We start from the raw sequence: 5,471 nt of genomic DNA on the forward strand, positions 1-5,471 counted from the left end.
GAGGCAGGCAAGAGTCACAGTACAAAGGGCTTTGTATGTCATGCTAAGCAGTAAAGGTGACGATGACATCAAACACTAGAAGGAGCAGAGGGCAGTGCAGAAGATGGAATGGAGGTTATGACAATGAAAGCTTAGGACAGTAAAGAAATTCTGGGAATTGTTCAGATGAAAGCTAGTGCTTGAAAACAGAAGACCCAGAAATGAAAAAAATGAGAAAGGCTTCCTTTAAGAAAACCAAGACCTGATGATTTATTGAATGCATGGGAGTGAAAGAAGGGTAAACCATAGGAGTCTTTACTTTTTTGACTCCTGGTCATTCAGCCTATTTAAGGAAGTCAAAATCCAGCTGGTAACACTGATCTCCCTCCTTAAATTGAAGATTGGTGTTTTTGAAGAAAAGTGTATTTTCCTTTGGCCTCCCCAAAATGTTAACATGAATGAAAATTTATGACCACAGGAAGCAGGATATATAGAATAGAAACACTGATGTAGACGACCTAGGATGAATCAGGAACACTGAAAATCTTCGTAAAAGTCCTAGGACCTTGACATTTAAGGACTCTGGAACTTATCTGTGATCCAGTTTCCTTTTTTCTTTCAAAAGATAAAAAACTCATCTGTATGAGCCTTTCCAGGAAAAGGATGGGTGGAGGTGGTGCGGAAGCACCAGTTATCTTCCTATCCCGAGGGGCAACTAGAAAGTTCCACCCGCTCCACTTTTCGGGACCCAAACGTTAAAAGTCCTTCAAGTCCCAACTCACAGGCTGCTCCTGACAGGGCCAGGGGTGCGGGCCACGGCTACGGCGGCCGCCTCTGGGGCCCCGTCTCCCCCTCACCTCCCCTCCAGCGCCAAGGCCGCCGTCGCCGTCCCGCCCTGGCGCCAGAGGGTCACTGACACGGCCACGGCCGGCCCGCACCGCGGCCCCACTGTGACTCGGGGACAACGTGCAAACCTCCGCCTGCTACAGCCAAGCTGCCGGCAGCCACGCAGACACGCTCGGCTGCTGTGGGCGGGAAAGGCGCGGCGTCCACTACAGACACGGCGACGGTCGGCAGCTGGTCTTCGGGGCGCGTGCAGCCACCGCACCACTCCTACCTGACCACGGACTCTCCTCATTGGACCGACCCTCCCGGCCCGCCCGGCAACCGTCGTCTACAGCGCCGGCTAGTGTCGCGGGCCCACGCAAAAACCGCTCTGTTCCCGCGCGCCCGCGCCGCGCCTGCGCACAAGTTCAGCGGTGGCCAGCTGCCGTCGGGGCGCACGCTCCGCCCCGAGTTCTCTCCTGCAGGTTTGAAGCGCCTTGCTGCAGCTGCCGGCTGGGCGCGCGCGCATGCGTGTCTCCGTACCTGGTTTTCTTCCCACTGGACAAGGAGCGGCGGGTCTTGCGTTTTTGAAGCCTGCCGAGCCGGAAGTCGCTCTGCGTCTTCGCCTCCCCGCTGCCCTGCGGAAACGCAAGCCCTGGAAGAGAGGTTCCGGGCTCGGCCTGGGCTGGCGGCGGCAGAATGGAGACTGGGGCCGAGGACGGGACGAGCTGCCGCCCGATGCTGCTTCTTCCTGGGATAACGCCTGCGGAGCCCTGACCCACAGCCTCCATCTCACCCGGGCTGACCTCGGCGCCCGGGACTTGACTGGGAGGAACCGCTGGCGCCTCCTGCCCCGGGTGCGCCGGGCCGCGGTCTGAGGCCGGGCTGGGGACGGTCGCGCTCCTGGGGCGCCGGAGGGCAGGTGGGGGCCGTGCGGGAGAGGGTGTGGGCCTGGCATCCGGGAGCTCCAGCTGGCGACAGGTCTGTGCGGGACCGGCGTCGGCGGGGTCGGAGGGCGGGCCGGGGGGTGAGTGTCGTGCGCGGGGCTTGGCCGGGGACCCGCATCTCCGCCGGGCGGAACCGGGGTCCGCCTCCTCTCCCCGCACAAACGAACCAGCGAAGGCCTCCTGTCACCCGTGTCCGCCTTAATAAATGTGACTGTCCAGAGTCCCAGCAGCTTGTTATGGAAAAGATAGGCGTTTGGTCTCTGAGCGTCTTTCGTTTCCCACTCTGGTGCACGCAGTCGGTGCCCAGGGAACTTTTTCTGTTGAAATGAGAAGCGACTACAGGGGTCGCGTCCGCATTCGAGGAAACAGGAGAGGGCAGAGCCCCGGTGTCCGGAGTGTGCATTTGCTTGGCAATCTGTATTGAGCGCTTGTTGGGTGCTTGGGAAGGTGCGGGGACCTCAGGGGTAGATGAAGAAGTGAGTTAGAAGGAGGACCCGTGGCCTAATAAGAGGGTTGTGAGCGGTGTTCGGACAAGTACACCGATTAATACGTTGGACGGTTTTCTTTGCAGCCAAGACCTGGTGGTTTTGAAGAGCAGCCTCAGCAGCCCCGGTGAAAAGCCCTGCTTCCTATACCTGCATGTGACTAACGGAGGCGAAGAAATCGCTTCTGTGGGCATTTTAAGTTCAGCAAGAAGAGAAGTATACTTAGGAGAGGAGTACTGTGGAACCAGTAGGGGCAAGACCGCTTGTGGTGACCCGAGAACAGGTTTGTAACCTGTGAACGCGAGGTGTTCTCGCCAAGCCGTGACTTTGCCAGCTTTTGTGGTATTTGTTGACTCGCCTGACATTGATGCCGGGCACTCGGGGAGAAGATAAAAACCTACCAGCAGGAGTAGAAGTTTCTCCCTTTAAGGGATCTTTGAGAGAGTCTGAGCTTTCTCATTGTTGTTAATGTGGAAATTTCGAGCTAATTGAGGGAGGTGACTGGGTAGAGGGTGGTACAGGTAGACTGTTGACTGTACAGACTACAGTCGGTCCCTATTCCTGCCAGCTTCCATGAACACACAATGGTCTGTTTTCCAAAGGTAATTTGGCAGCTAGTCGGGAACGTTGAACACATTTTTCTGAAAGTAAGTCCATTACAAATGGTGCACAGGCCCAAGAGTGTGCCCACACCAGTCTATGTAACCCACAGTTCGCTCAGCTTGTTATAGTTTGATTTTTCTCTAGGTTCTGTTACCAAGATTCTACCCGAATTCAATCTCAGAATTTAAGTAATGGCTTAGAAAAAAAAAAAATTCTTTGAGTATAGTTGACGCACATCATTACATTAGTTTCAGGTGTACAGCATAGTGATTCAGCATCTTTATAGGTTATGCTATGCTCAGCACGAGTATAACTACATCTGTTAGCATACAATATTATTATAATATCATTGACTTATTGCTAATACAATATCATCTGTTACCATACCGCATAAAGCTATTACAATATCATTGACTATATTCTACTGTACCTTTTATTCCCACTATTTAGTAATTCCATAACTGGAAGCCTCTGTCTCTCATTCCCCTTCATCCATTTTGCCCATCCCTCTGGCAATCATCAGTCTGTTTTCTGCATTTATAGCTGGTTCTGCTGTTTCTTTGTCTATTCACTTGAAACAATTCATTTTTAAATGTAACTATAAAAATAATAGAAGTAAAAGTAATTTAAATTCTGTTTTGTTTTTAGTGAGCACAAAATTATTTTCTACAAAAATATTTAAAATTGGAGTCCTCCAGTGATGCTTGTAAAATAAAGGTAAGTCATCACTAGGTTTAACTAATTTGACAACTGCAAATGTTTTTGTATAATTTGTACTTGTTTTCTGTTGGTTCGCAATATGCTTAGTCCAACTTTGTTCCTGATTATCTTGACATAAAAATATGGTGTCATGAAAGCTATAAGCAGTTTTGGCTTCATTATATCAAGAAAGATACAGGGAATATATCAAGAAAGAAGGGAATTAGGGAAGTTAGGGAAGAATTAGGGAATTAGAGAAGAGCATCCAAAATTTAAAGGATTTGGACTGATGAAAATGAAAAATATGAATATGAATATGAAAAATATCATAGAGGTGAACTTTAATGATACCACTGGAGCCTAGGGAAAAGTTGCTGAGCTGGAAGTCATAGGCCCCAAATCTCCCTGTTTTGTTGCCTAGATGAGTGACCTTGGTTAGATAATCCTTATTTCTTTCAAACTACCTCATGTATAAAGTAGAGGACCAAAAAAAAAAAAAAAAATTCCTGGTATGTACATGAATGTTGATCATTACTAATAGCCAAAATGTTACAAAAACAACCCAACCGCCCATCACTGAATGTAAACAAAATATGGTATACCCACACAATGAAGTATTGGTCATAAAAAGCATATAGAAACACACATGAACCTTGAAACATACTATGCAAAAGAAGTTGGGGATCATATGTTGTATGATTCATATATATATGAATATATATATATGGAATATTTATATATTCCATATATATATGGAATATATATATATGGAATATTTATATATATATATAGTCCAGAATAGGCAAATCCATAGAGACTGAAAGTAGATTAGTTATTGTCTGGGGCCGGGGGGGGGGTTGGTGGGATGGGGAGTGACTGCCACTGGATACAGGGCTACTTTTGGGGTGATATTCTAAAATTGCGATGGCCAGCACCAAACACCATAAGATACCTAGAAATAAACCTCACCAAAGAGGTAAAAGATCTATATTCTGAAAACTGTAGAAAACTTATGAAGGAAATTGAAGAGGACACAAAGAAATGGAAAAACATTCCATGCTCATCGACTAGAAGAACAAACTTTGTTAAAATGTCTATGCTACCCAAAGAAATCTATACATGTAATGCAATCCCTATCAAAATACCATGAGCATTTTCACAGAGCTAGAACAAACAATCCTAAAATTTGTACAGAACCACAAAAGACCCCAAGTAGCAAAACAATCCTGAAAAAGAAAGCAAAGCTGGAGGCATCACAATTCCAGACTTCAAGTTACACTACAAAGCTGCAGTCATCAAGACAAAATGGTACTGGCAGAAAACAGACACGTAGATCAATGGAACAGAATTGAAAACCCCAAAATGGACCACGAATATATGGTAAACTAATTTTCAGCAAAGCAGGAAAGATTATGCAGTGGAAAAAGACAGTCTCTTCAACAAATGGTGTTGGGAAAATAGACATGCAGAAGAGTGAAGCTGGACCACTGTCTTACACCATATACAAAAATAAATTCAAATGGATGAAAGACCAAATGTGAGACCGGAAACCATCAAAATCCTAGAAGAGAACACAGGCAGAAAGCTCTTGGCTGGAGCAACTTGCAGGAGGCCAGGGAAACAAAAGCAAAAACGAACTAGTGGGACTTCATCAAGATAAAAGCTTCTGCACAGCCAAGGAAACAATCAACAAAACTAAAAGGGAGCCTGTGTCGGCAGCTGGTCTTCGGGGCGCGTGCAGCCACCGCACCACTCCTACCTGACCACGGACTCTCCTCATTGGACCGACCCTCCCGGCCCGCCCGGCAACCGTCGTCTACAGCGCCGGCTAGGTCCGCGGGCCCACGTGCAAAAACCGCCCTGTTCCCGCGCGCCCGCGCCGCGCCTGCGCACAGTTCCAGCGGTGGGCCCAGCTGCCGTCGGGGCGCACGCT

General features: G+C 48.2%; 1 protein-coding gene across 1 annotated transcript in view; it reads right to left on the reverse strand.

The window, feature by feature from the left end:
• The window catches only part of PSTK (phosphoseryl-tRNA kinase), an 18,199-nt gene extending 16,774 nt beyond the window's left edge, over positions 1 to 1,425 (reverse strand). The window contains exon 1 of the mRNA XM_040623921.1: positions 1,348 to 1,425. The gene's annotated coding sequence lies outside the window, so the exon portion shown is untranslated. The remainder of the gene's footprint in view (positions 1 to 1,347) is intronic.
• Between the last annotated feature and the right edge of the window lie 4,046 nt (positions 1,426 to 5,471).

The sequence above is a fragment of the Ursus maritimus genome, unplaced genomic scaffold (assembly GCF_017311325.1).
Source record: "Ursus maritimus isolate PB19 unplaced genomic scaffold, ASM1731132v1 scaffold_7, whole genome shotgun sequence".
In the NCBI taxonomy this organism is placed as follows: domain Eukaryota; kingdom Metazoa; phylum Chordata; class Mammalia; order Carnivora; family Ursidae; genus Ursus; species Ursus maritimus.